This window comes from Pygocentrus nattereri, chromosome 3, assembly GCF_015220715.1.
Source record: "Pygocentrus nattereri isolate fPygNat1 chromosome 3, fPygNat1.pri, whole genome shotgun sequence".
Taxonomy (NCBI): domain Eukaryota; kingdom Metazoa; phylum Chordata; class Actinopteri; order Characiformes; family Serrasalmidae; genus Pygocentrus; species Pygocentrus nattereri.
The window spans coordinates 24,025,930-24,040,154 of record NC_051213.1 but is presented as its reverse complement, the minus strand read 5'-3'; the positions used below and the strand labels follow the sequence as shown (position 1 = coordinate 24,040,154).

The 14,225-nt window shown below is 39.9% G+C and overlaps 1 protein-coding gene across 2 annotated transcripts in view; it reads right to left on the bottom strand.

Annotated features, from left to right (window-relative positions):
- The window catches only part of LOC108443422 (HIVEP zinc finger 3), a 59,384-nt gene that overhangs the window by 15,082 nt on the left and 30,077 nt on the right, over positions 1-14,225 (bottom strand). The window contains exon 1 of one of the 2 annotated variants that reach the window (XM_017724075.2): positions 8,566-8,783. The exons of the other annotated variant lie outside the window; for it this stretch is intronic. The gene's annotated coding sequence lies outside the window, so the exon portion shown is untranslated. Of the gene's footprint in view, positions 1-8,565; positions 8,784-14,225 lie in introns of those variants that run through there. 2 annotated transcript variants of the gene reach the window in all.

The following is a 14,225-nucleotide window of genomic DNA, read 5'->3' as shown; positions in this document are numbered from 1 at the left end:
CAGTGTTAAACACTCAGTGCAAGATTTGTTCTGAAAAGGGATTCAATTGAGTGGAGCCAATATTCTCATATTTGAAAACTCAAAAGATGAAGCCTCTCACAATAGTCAATGGACTTAAAGGAGCAATTGTAACACTTACAAACAGAACACACAGTCATCTTACAAGGTTTTTCTTCAATACTGAAGGGAAGTTAGATATTGATAACAGCATTATTGCTTCTTCCACTAAACTCTCTGAATCACTTCAAAAACGTCATGAATATACATTTCCATTGTTTAGCATTCATTACAAGGGGAAAATGTTCATGTTAGAATGTGGGACTGCTCCTCATAATATTGCCACAGGTCTTCTCCTAAAATGGCAGTTTGCACCCCAAGTATGCAATAAACTTACAATACTGTCCCTCTGAGTTGTTATGCCTCATGTTGATGGTTAGCACTAAAGAATGCAGTGTATCCAGTTGCAAAATTACTAAGGTTTTCACCAAACTGAAATCAAGCATATCTAGGACTGATAACATATTGAGGAAAGACTTAGAACATCCTAGCAGAGTTCTGTCCAATAGATGGTGCTGTAGATCTAAGACAATTAGTCTCAAAGTTTTATTAAAAGATCCACTGGGGGTGGGACACAAGGTAATTTTGTGCCCCCCCTGAATATCAGTGCTTCTTTATGCTGGATGCTGTTTGCTTGGTAGTGCTTTTTTAAGAGGGTGCAGCTGAAGCCTTTTAGTATGTCTATGACTTTTCAGAATACAGCCTTCATTTTCACCAGTTTATTTAGGTTTGTTTTGAGCCCTGCTGGAGGTAAGGAGGACACTGATGAGATGAGAGGGAGCTCCCTTTTTGAATCTGGTAAATTATTTAATGTTCCAGGCTTTTGTAATGAGGCATCTTCCTTAATTCCCATATGTCCACAAAAAACACTGCAAATCTGAGCTTCATTACTTGGGTGTTCACAGAGATAGTGAGTAAAAAATTGAGGAGTCAAAAATTTGCCTCAAAATAGCCTGACAAATTGTTGAGTGAGTTTGCTCTCCTAAACATCTGGCATAAGCTGAACGATGCACAACAATTTAATGAGATTTAGTACAGAGCTGAGATATGCTTTGATTACAGAATGGTTTTATCAACAGCAAACATTTATTACTTATGAATTGACAAGACCTTATAAATATCATTTGGAAATGGTTTTAAATGTACTAATCAATTAAAGAAATATTTCATCTGCAGGTTTACTCATATTCTGGTCAGTATGCAATTTGCTATGGTAATCTGAGTAATTATGGGTAAGCTACATTTGAATTTGAACTAGATGTGTAATGATTTTATTCAAGTCACAATACAGGGTTAACAATTCACTATTATAACAAAATTTTAAACATAATTAAAAAGAAGTGTGGTGAGTTGTTTGCTGCCACTAATATATATATATATATATATATATATATATATATATATATATACATACATATATACATATACACACACACACACACACACACACACACACACACACTGTTTTGTAACAAAGACTCTACAACACTTTGTAACAAGACTCTACAACGTCTCTCTCCTCTCTGTTTTTCTTGTGTAACTTTTGCCCTCAGTCTTCATACAAAAGGTCTGGCTGTGAATCTATAAGCAAGTAGCCTCCCAGCCCTTCGAGGACAAATTCTTCAGTTTATTAATTTGCAAGTGTTATGACTGGATGGTCTGTACACAGAAAAGCAAAATGAAAATGATTATACATAGATGCGAACATAGTAGAAAATGGATGGGTGAGTGAGTGAAGCAAAAGATATTGCTTGTGTAATAGATGTCTGTGAATGCATCCATGATCAGTGTAGGACTTAATCATCTCAGACACAGTATTGACAAAACCTTTAAACAGGGTGATTATGGGAGTTTAGAAAGAGGGAATACATGCTATGAATAATTCATGGCACTAGAGTGACTGCACAAAGCACGGAAAACCTGTAATTAGGACATTTCTAAATTCTACATGTATATAAGTCTTCGCTGTCCGGTGAAAAAAAAAGTATCTCCATTTGTAGATTTCTGTATCATTTGAACATGGCATCTGTTCGTTATGTTGTGTAAAAATTTCATGATGAATTGATCAGTAGAAATCCTCCAAAATCGCTAAAACCTCTTCACATTATCTTACATTATAAGTTAACCATTTACTATTTTGGACATTTTATGTTTTTCTTTGGACAGTGGCGATGGCACACCAAACATGAAATCATCCTCAAGTGGTTCACATTTTTTTTTGAAAGCTTACACATGGGGTTGTAACATTTTCATGCACAAAATGAGTTGTTAACTTTTTGCTGCCAATTTCAAAATAAATTGTATGCTCACCTCTTCTGGGGGAGTTGAACAGATAGACTGGTATAGACGGGTGACAGATAGACAGATATGACTCCACTACTCCACCAGTACATTAGTCAGTATACCAATTACATTATTTACAGCTATCAAGGAGGCAAAGGACAAATATAGGAGGAAGCTGGAGTGGAAACTCCAGCAGAACAACATGAGGGAGGTCTGGAATGGAATGAGGACCATCACCAGCTTCAGGTCCAGCAACAACGGAGGAGTAGAGGTCAGTGTGGACGAGGCCAACAAGCTAAATCTGTTCTTTAACAGATTTGACACTGCAGGCTCTGTCCCCCCGAGCCTGACTCCTCTGCTGCCGGTCCTCAGCAGACCATTCCACTCACCCCCCCACCCCCCCCACCCCCCCCACCCTCATCCTGATAGCCTTGTGACAGCTCACACCTCCATCCCTCCCCCACCCATCACCTCTACAATGAGTCTCACTGCTGACCAGGTGAGAAGACAACTGAAGAGACTTCACACAAACAAGACTGCAGGCCCTTAAGGCTCCACCCAGGGTGCTTAAAGCCTGTGCCGCCCAGCTTTGTGGAGTACTTCAACATGTCTTCAACATGAGCCTGAGTCTCCAGAGGGTCCCCATGATGTGGAAGACATCCTGCATTGTTCCTCTTCCAAAGACGCCACGACCCAGTGATGCCAAGGACTACAGGCCAGTGGCACTGACGTTTCATGTCATGAAGACCATGGAGAGGCTCGTCTTGGATCAGCTCTGACCCATAGTCCAGCCTTTTCTAGATCCCCTCCAGTTTGCCCATCAGCCCCGCCTGGGAGTTGAAGACACCATCATCTACCTGCTCAACCGTCTATATGCTCACCTGGATAAGCCAGCCAGCTCTGTGAGGGTCATGTTTTTTGACTTCTCCAGTGCATTTAACACCGTCTGGCCTGCTCTTCTGGGTGATAAGCTAACAGTGATGCAAATAGATGCCCCCCTTGCGTCCTGGATTGTTGACTACTTGACTGGCAGACCACAGTATGTACGCCTGCAGCACTGTGTGTCGGACAGAGTGGTCAGCAACACTGGAGTTCCACAAGGAACTGTCCTCTCTCCCTTCCTCTTCACCCTCTACACCACGGACTTCAGCAACTGCACAGAGACTTGCCACCTTCAGAGGTTTTCTGATGACTCTGCAATAGTTGGATGTATCAGCAAGGGAGTTGAGGATGAGTACAGGGCGACGGTGAAGCACTTTGTCGCATGGTGCGAGGGGAACCACCTGCAGCTCAATGTGACACAGACAAAGAAACTGGTGGTGGACCTGAGGAGGGACAAGGCACCGGTGACCCCTGTGTTCATCAGGGGGGTCAGTGTGGATGATTACAAATATCTGGGTGTATATACTGACAATAAACTGGACTGGGCTAAGAACACTGACGCCCTCTACAGGAAGGGCCAAAGCCGTCTCTATTTTCTGAGGCGCCTGAGGTCCTTCAACATCTGCCGGTCTATGCTCAGGATCTTCTATGAGTCTGGTGGGGAGTGCTATCCTCTATGCCTCTAGGCTTCGGGTGGCAGACGCCAACAGACTTAACAAATTGATCCGCAAGGCCGGTGATGTTGTGGGTGTGGAGCTGGACTCGCTGACGGCAGCGTCAGAAGGGGGCGCTGTCTAAGCTGCAGGCCATTATGGACAATGGCCCCCACCCACTCTACGACACGGTGATGAGACACAGGAGCTCATTCAGTGCAAGACTCACTCTACCAAAATGCACCACAGAGCGCCACAGGAAGTCATGTGGCCATCAAACTCTATAACTCCTCCCTCGGTGTGTGATTCACAAAACTCAATACATAACTGTTCGTATGTGCAATAATAACAACAGTGTGTGCAATAACTCAGAGGGACACTAACTTAATTTAAATAATTTAAATACTTTACTGTATTCATAAGTACTTAAACCTCATGTACATACTGCAAATTTCTCTATATTGTTTTAAATTATTAAAGTGTTTATTCTTTTATATAAATGGCTGCAACTGTAACAACTGTATCAATACTATCAAGTATTGATACAGATGGTCCTTTCAATGTATGTGGCCTACATGGAAAATGAAAGGGCTGTTTCCCCTGCAGTTGACACAGCATGTAAGCCCATAGCTGAACATTACTGTATGTAATATACATTATTATTATTATTATTATTATTATTATTATTATATTATTATTATTATTATTATATACATATGGATGAAACTATACACATAAAAGAAGATGAGAAACCAATAAATCATTATGAATGTTTCATATTGATGTCACAGAAACATTTTTTTTTAGTTTAATGAAGTCTGTTACGAAAAGACTACTTTGCCACCTTCACAGAAAAGTCCCTTTTTTCTGCGTATTGTCACTGTCTGACTAAAATCTCCAAAACGTTAACAAGAAAAAACCTAATTGTCAGCTTTTTTTTAAAGTTACCCTTGAGGTTAAAAAACAAAACAAAACAAACAAAAAAAAAACACCAACCATTTCTATTTATCTGTTCACCATATAATTTTCACACAATGTAAGAGCAGCTGGAGTTTTAGGATAAATTAAAGAATGAATGAATAAATGTATCAATAACACTTAATTGTCATTCCAAGCAAGATATAAAAGTATAAATGTGAGTAATACTGTTTGAGTTTATTTTTAAGAGTAAAATGTCCATCTTCCAAATTTTTAATTCATGCAAAAAATGCTCTAAAAAGCCTGAGGATGTTTTCATAAAACTGTGTTTAACAAAGGAGAAATGGGGATAAATGAATGAAAAAGGCTGTTGAGGAAAAAAGAAAACAAAAAAGGCCCATAAACTGTACTGTCTCTCTTCCCATTTTCACTCCTGGCAACCTGGCGGCGGTTCCCATAGAGACGGGCCTACAGCTAGCCATGGCAGATGGAGGGTGAGCTGGAGGTCTAAATTTGTCCCCCAGCAAACTCTGTGAGTACAGCAGCACGCTGGCAGGAGGAAGTGGGGAAACAGGCTGACCTCGGCACGTGAGTGGCACTGCCTCACGACCCCATGTGCCCCTGACTGAGTGTCCAACATGTTCATCAAAAACAAAGCAGAGGGAGGCTCACTGGCACCGGTAGACCCCTCTGAATGCCACGCTACAGGAGTCAAAGGCACACCTCCCCACCCGTCTGTACTGGCAGCAACATCAACATGATCATGAAAAAACATAGAGGGAAAGACATCATGACCCTGCATGATCTTACAGAGAATGGTCAGTGTCCGGAATGACCAGCCTGGCTAAATCTTCCAGCAGCACTTGCAACTTCTACTCCGACTGACAGGAATGGATATTTATGTCTACATTTTCTGAGCTAATTAATATCACTTGTTAACCGCCTTACATGGCCAGGGCTCATCAGCGGGCCCAAAGTTTTATAGCACACTTATGTAATCTAAGAATACAATAAGAATGTAATTACTGAATAATAAGCCTTACTGTAAAATAAGGGAATTTAAGGGTTAATGTTTAAAGTTTTTTTTGTGTTACTCATGAAGACTGAAATATGCATATGAACCCTTTAACAGTTCACTGTGTTTTACAGTGTGCTGTGTGCATTCTGACAAATCACAGATGCTTCAAATGGGTACCTGTGGGTGGTTTGATGAATCAAGGTGTTCATGTGGTCCAACTAGGTCAGTCACAATCATGCAACTTAGCCTGATGATTAAATGCCATGTAAATGCTTGCGATAAACAATCTGTCTTGAATAAAATTATTAAAGCACAAGGCAAAAATGGCCAAATCGGCTGATTAGTTATCTTGTTTCTGAGCTGATGATATTTAGTAGCTTTCAGCTGAAGAGAAAGCCAGTTCAAACCCATAAACTAAACATTACTCATTGCTGACCTCTAAAGATGTCAAAAATTTAATCTTTCGCTGTTTATGTAAGACCCATAATGTGTCTCAACCCAACACATGAAAATGCACCTAATGCAATGTCAACATATGACCTAACAATGGTGGGAAATAAATGTAGTCAACCTAAGTAATTAATAACAATTCATAACAGAAATCTAAAAAAATGGGAAGAATTTTGACCATTTTACATCAACCATGTGTCTGTATTGAGGAGATTAATTCACACTGATATTTTCTGACTGAAAACCCTCAATGTCTTAGTTCTCATATGAGGTAACCATTATATCCCTCTCAAACAGCATGAAACAAACTGTATAGGATTACACCTTGTGACTCCGCTCATAAAATAAGGACCTCACACGGATGTTCACTGAACACATCCTACTGCTAGCCTGTGTTGTGATATCTCTGTGAACCTCAGGAATACAATCTACTGCACAGATACATTGTGGTCTAAACTGCAGAGGTCATACCAGACTCATTTTAGCTTTACATTATTTGCTTCCCTGACATTTTGGAACCCTAAACAAGGCTTTAATGTTTGTTTTTAAAGCTTGTAATGGCGAGGCTCCCTTTTATAACACTAACCTGCTCAATCCATATGACCTCTAGATCATTGAGGTCCTCTGATCAGCTTCTTATGACTGTCTCTTGGTCTTGGTTAAAGCAAAAAGGAGACTGAGAAGTTTTATGGCTGTAAAGCAGTTTTACTCAATGTGGGCTCTTCTAAAGGCACTACATAAACGAAAGGTTACTTACTGAGATACTTACTACAACATACCAACTTTTAGATAATTTTAAGACAACTTGGTAGAATGTCATAAATAATTAGTGAAAAAGAAGGTCTGCAATATACTAAATCACAAAGGTAAGAGATTTGTTTAAATGACAATAGAAAAGTCTGTAAAATTTATTCTCCACACTGTGCCATTTTATAATGGAGACACTATTTCAGAAATCCTGGAGACAAATGAAGATGGCAGAGAAACACTGCTCATAAAACCCAAGTCTGGAGTTTCAAGGAGTCAAAGCCACCATGAATCACAGTAAAGAAAACTGTGATTTTTCTCTTTCACCAAGTCGTGAGTATATCTTTATCTAAGTAGTTACTCAGACTAAATAATAATAATAAAATTTTCTCTCTTACCTAAAATAAGCAATATGATGCATGGCATCCCAAAGGGATTAAAGTAGAACACACTGAAAGTTAGAAATAACTTGAAAAAGTGCTGGTCAAATTTACAATAAGCCCCATGTGGGCACACACATATGCTGCTCTATAATTCATGAAGGCAAAATACATCCACTAAATTATGAACAGTATCAGTTTCATTCACTTATTCTGAGCAGCAAGTGGAACTGCTTCCACTGCCAGGCCGCCCACATCAACTTTCAGCGCGGCCCCGTCAATCACCTGCTCCCCTGGCTTTCAGAGTGCGACATTGAGAGGAAGAATCCACCCACATCAGGAAGTGAATGAAACGGAGCCGCCACCAGTAAGAGTGTGTGTGAATCAGACACCCCGCTGCACCCTAACAAACGCACAGGCCCGCCCCCTCAGCCGCCATGGAGAGCATTGATAAGATTAGTCATCCTCCAGCAGCGTTTCGGTGCCTCTTTAATTTCTCATTACAGTCACCTCTCTGGTCTCTCCTCGTTTAACCTCTTAGAAACAAAGCAACGTTAATGAGGACGTCTCTCTCTTTGCTTTTCAAAGTGCCCTTTATCTACACTTCACCATCCTTTCTCTGATGGACAGAGATCCAGACTGGGAGACACAAACATAAAGGTCTTTAACTCTGCAAAGACACAACAGATTTTCCAAAAACAAAAAAGTAAAAAGTGAGAAAACCTCAATAGTAATTCAACAGGTATCATCACAAAAGCATAATAGTAAAAGAAAATTAAAATGGAAGGAAATCAAAGGGAAATCTATCCCATACCATGTTACTTTATCTATTTCTTAAATTCTAGCTAATTCACAGACGAATGCTTTGTTGTTAAGATCATTTGGCTTAATGTTTTGTCATTTTGGCATGGGACTGTGTGAATATATGAAAACATGCTGAGAAAACACTAAATTCTATAAAATACCAGTGACCAAAATGACCAGTTACTTGTGTGCAGAATGACGTACCAAGCTAGCATCAACTCCCCTGCACCAAGAGTTCACCTGAGTCACACACTACACACTGTGTAAATGTAACGCTCCACCTCTTTACAGACTGCCACTCTCACACACACACAATGAAAAAGATCAACAACCACAATTTCCTGATTTGAAATACATACAGTGAAGTACTCACAGTGAAGAAGTCTTATAATCCTAGTCTGTGTCAGTTGTCCAAACAGAACAGCGCAAAGAACAGGAGACAGGAGGCAGTGCAGTCCTTCAGCCAAGTACTGCTCTTCACAGCTACAGCATGAATGAGAGCCACCACGAGATACAGCGGATATGAATGTTTGTGTTTGAGTGGGTGTATTTCTGTGAAGTGAGTGGGGAAGGAGGAGAGAGACAGAGAGAGGGAGTAAGTGAAAGAGAGAGAGAGAGAGCGAGCGAGAGACAGACAGAGAGAGAGAAAGAGAGAGAGAGAGAGAGACAGACAAACAGACACACAGAGAGAAAGAAAGCCAGAGAGAGTGAGAAAGCCAGAGGGAGTGAGCGAGACAGATAGAGAGGAAAGAGTAAGAAAAACGCAGAGGATGAGTAAAAGGGAGAGACAAACACTATGAAAGGGAGCATGACCAAAAACTCCAAATCCGTCATCACGCAAGATATTCTTACCATCACACCCACAATAACACCAACAAACTTCAAACCAAGCCCGTAAACAGCTACAAAACACCACAACCACATATGACTGTCATAGTCATCATTATCACCAACATATCCTCATATCTTCTAGAATACAGTCGCATGATTTGCACAAAAATAGATGAAAATTTGTCAAAACAACAAACTGTCTTTATAATTACAATGTACCACAGTCTATACCATATGGTGTATGGTATATTGGTATATATATATATATTCTATACCAGGGGTGTCCAATCTTATCTGCAGAAGGCCGGTGTGGCTGCAGGTGTTCACTCCAACAAAGCAGGAGGTAACCTGATGAAATGTTTGAAGAATAAGACCAACTGATTAAACAAGTAGAATCAGGTTTGCTTCAGCTTGTATGGAATGAAAACCTGCAGCCACACCGGCCCTTTGCAGATAAGACTGGGCACCCCTGATCTATACCATAGTCTATACCACATTTTGGTCAATATGAACACTGTAATGCAAGACCAATACATTCATATTGTACTTACTAGAAGTTTCATACTCTGACGTCTAGTGCGAAGCTGCTGAAGAACAGAACATGTGGTTTGCTTTAGTACAGGGTAATTCGCAGACTCACATTCTAGACGTAACTTTCTGGTCAGCTCACTGCTGTTGTCTGAACTCCTGCTGCTCTAAATAAAAGACCAGGCTTATATATTTGGATGATGACATCATGACAAGCTGTGCTTGGCGGGACCACTAACGGCTCAAATGCTACAATGTTTGCCAACAACTGAATGTGTGTGTGTGTAAGAATGTCCATTTGTTCACATTTTCAAACAGAACAAAACACTTAATAATGTAATTACCAATGAAAGTATACTCACTTCAACATCAACGTTTATAAATTCCCCAAGTTAAGTCCCAGCTAAGAAGGTTTTCAGTGATGCCACAGTTATTTGAGGCCTGGAACCCATAAGAACCCAATTGGCCGTGTTCTCACCAATCAGTTGTTGGAAAGGATGACTTTGTTCCTTTCTCCCTGTTGGAGTAGAATACTGCTAGGCCTGAACAATAATCTCTCTTCTCTGAGTATGTTCAGCTGTCCTATGAAAATGTTGCTGCTATGTGTTTTACAGAGGTATAACAGGAGAAACAGAGAACAGCACTGAATACATGATATTGTATATGTACCATAAAATGAGCAGCTTTACTTGTAAAGACACTCATTCCTAAATTCAACAGATAATCTATCAACAATCATCACTCTCAAGTTTACTGCAGTTCCTGTACATTAATGGAGAAGATTGTTGTAGGAAATTCTAGGCCATACTTTCTGAAGCAGTGGGTTGCTGACACTAAAAATGCATTTCAAATGGGGCTTTCCCACTGAACAGAAAAGAACAGAAGAAAGATTCCTAGAGACTTTTCATTTCCTCATCGTTTACAACTAACAAGTGGACTGGAAACATGTTCCAAATGTTTTCCATGAGACCCGACACAAGGTATAACATGCTTGTTCTCTGATATCTATTTCTTAACTGCCACTCCGCACAAAACAGATTAGATCTTATCAGGCTTGTTTACTCTGCACTCCACTTAAGCCAGTCAGTTTTGTTTATACCAGTTAAGCACAAACACAAAGTGACAAGTGACTTAAAGAAGCCCATCCATGGAGGTGGATAAGACAAATAACAACCCCAAACAAGCAAGGTTCTTTTAGTGTGTCTAGCATGTACCGTTTTATTGCTTAAAATTACACATAACCAACAGTTACACTATGCTCACTCCTAATTTCTGAATCTAACCTTGAAGTTGAGCCTTCAGGAAATGCCCTCTGATACATCAGTACATTAACATGTGAGACACAAAAAGACGTTCACAGTGCACATTTACATTTTCATGTGTAGCTTTCATTTCCCTTCTCTACAACTACCATACCATTCAGTTTTCTCTAAGCTACACGTTAAAAGCTTCCAGATTCATTAACAGGCTTCTTAAGCAAGTTAACATTTCAGTTCTTCTATTAATTTGAAAACAAATTTTCCAAGAAAGCTAACTCAGTCATACCAATCACACTGCAAATAGCAACAAAGACCAAACATGTTTTTTTATCACAATTTCTGATTACATTATTCTTGTTGTTTTTCTGAATTAAATTCTAAGCAGATTGTGCAGCTGCATTATTGTCATTTTAAACAATCCACCTTGGCATATTCCCACCAGGAACAGACTGTGTGATTTTGTACCATTTGTAAACACATACACAATCAAAAACATTACCCTTTACGGATGGGGATATGTAGGCTAGGTAAATGGAGGCAATATTTCTTGCCAGTATGTATACATAATACATGTATACATAATTTATTCTGTTTAATTTATTCTGTTTGTTCTGTGAAGTATAAAAGGTTACAATGATTTTTTTTAATTGCCTTTGTAAAATAGGCTGTATAGAGTGTATCGTTCTATTATCACTGCCTGTTTTAGATTCACTGCACAGAGTGGCACAACTTAGCTAAGCTCCTGTAGCACAGTTTCTTAGCATATTTGCTCAGTACTGTACTCAGTGTGTTGTTTTGAATGAAACAGCTTTTTAACAAATGTCTATAGACAGAGCTTGGTGTTGGGGCTGCATTTCAAATAGCATGGATGAAGTGTTTTTGTACAGTGTTGTTATATAAATCGTAGGCGTTGTCCATACTTGGTCTATTCAAACATACTGTGTGAGTCACCAAAGAACTAGATTTCTAAAATTGCACAGTGTGTGTCTGGCTTTAGGGAACACTCAACTACAGCTCAATCAACCAATCAAAGGACTCCAACAAGACATAAAGCTTGAAATGTGGATTAGGGATCAAAACTATGACACAAACTTTACTTACAGCTGTGCAGAAGCACTTTTCTGACATGGAACAAAACCCACTCCTCTCCACTGCAATGTTATTCAATCCACCTAATCCCCATGTGGCAAACACAATACTCTCTGGCCCACAAAAGTATTTTAATTATCTATTAATATTAGCCTGTTTCACAATGTGCTGCACTACAGTCCCCAACATGCACTGCAACATTATGTGCACTCTCCTACCTCAACAAAAATCTATAGGACAGCAGTTACACAATTCTACATAATTCCACACCTGCCATATTACCATATTAGCTGCATTTCAGCTACAGTTCAATCAACATAAACACTTAACATCAGCTCAGGTCTTAATGAGATTGCAGCAAAGAAAAGATGGCAAGTGTCTAGTTCAAGCAGATAGGTAGGGTTAAAAGACTGACCACCTGCTAACATTTAAATTTCTAATATTAAATTTCTAATAAGATGGCGTCATGGTGGTGTGGTGGGTAGCGCTGTCGCCTCACAGCAAGTAGGGCCTGGGTTCGATTCCCCAGCCAGGTGACCGGGGTCCTTTCTGCATGAAGTCTGCATGTTCTCCCCGTGTCTGTGTGAGTTTCCTCCGGATACTCCGGTTTCCACCCCACAGTCCAAACACATGCCGTCAGGTCAAGTGGACATGGTAAATTGCCCATAGGTGTGAGTGTGTGGGTGAATGTATGTGTATGTCTGTCTGCCCTGCGATGGACTGGTGACCTGTCCAGGATGTTTCCTGCCTTCCGCCCGATGACCGCTGGGATAGGCTCCAGCACCCCCTGCGACCCAGAAGGAGAAGCAGCTTAGAAGATGTGTGCGTGTATGTGTATAAAGTATTCATGTAAAAATGTGAGGTCTACTACAAGTGCCTGTATTTTACTGTTGAAGTTTTTACATAGTTTGAAAAAACAATGACCAGTTCGAGATATAGCAAAAATAAAATAAACACTTTTTTTTCCCCCCTGTGGCCCACAGATTTGTGGAGATTCTAATATGGCCCTATTACCCATTGAGTTTGACATTCCTGAACTAATCCAACTAATCTACTCAATAACTAATCCAGCATAGCTAGCTGTTTTACTTCTTTTAAAATCAGCTAGACTTAGCAATTTAACTGTTAAGGTACACTGTACTCATTTACACAAAGAACTACTCAATCCTAACTACGTTACTCTGTATGTATCAGAATTGGTATCAACAAGTAATTAAAAATTTACTCATATTTGTACTCAGTCTTAAAAAAGGGTATAAGTGCAATGCCAATCCAGACTATAGTCTTCAGTTCTTTATAGATGTGAAAGCAAGACAATAAAATGCAGGACAGAAAAAATACTAATGCTTTGAACTTTGGTGTTTTGAGAGTACCTTGGACAGCAAAGAAAACAAGCTGATAAAATCAAGCCACACATCCCACTCAAAGCCCAAGATAACCAAATTACAGCAATATCTTATTTTGGAGATATTATGAGAAGAACCATTTTTTGGAAAAAGACATGTAGGCTTAGAAGAGTTGAAGGTTTAAAAAAAAGAAAAAAGAAAAAAAAAAAAAAAAGAGGACAGCCAGTAGTAAAATTGATGAAGGCAATCAGTGGAATCTGAACTCCGAACATCAACAACCATGAATCAAGAAGCCTAAAAGTGCCAAACAAAAGACAGAATATTCAGGAAAATCACTTAAAAATGACCTACATTGTGAGCTCAGCTAACAGCTGACTTAATCTTAACTCCTGCTTCTCCATCCATATCATTGTTGCTCTTATCCACAACCTTTGTGATGCAGCTCTCTCCTCCCTCTACTTCTCCATCTCTATCAATCATGCTCAACGAATGTGTTGTTGGTGATAACCTTCAGCTCTGTGTAGAGTGATGCATTGTGCAGGCCATTGTGCTTGCCCTGTAGCTGTGTCCGTATTGTGTCTGGCTGAATGCGATCTTTGTGGCGATCAGCAGCCTGGTCGGGCCCCCCAGGGACCACACACCACGCATCGGCCATACTGTACTCCTCTGGGAGGGGAATTCGCATTTCCGTCACCTCTTTGTCTTCTGTTTTCCCAACAAGAGAAGAGGTTTGCTGAAGGACAAGAGAGGCTGTGTTGATCTGAGCGACAAGGAGGCTGCATGCACACACAGTCATGACAGATCGTCTCATTACGGCGAAAGCTCCAGCACTACAGTATTTAAGTATTTAAGTTTTTACTTCGTTTTTAAGTTTTTACTTCACTGTAACATGCAAACATATGACTGTACTGTGTATTAAGAAATGCCTGATGCTAGACAGAAACAAACCCGAGACTGAATGGAATGTACTGTACCAAAAG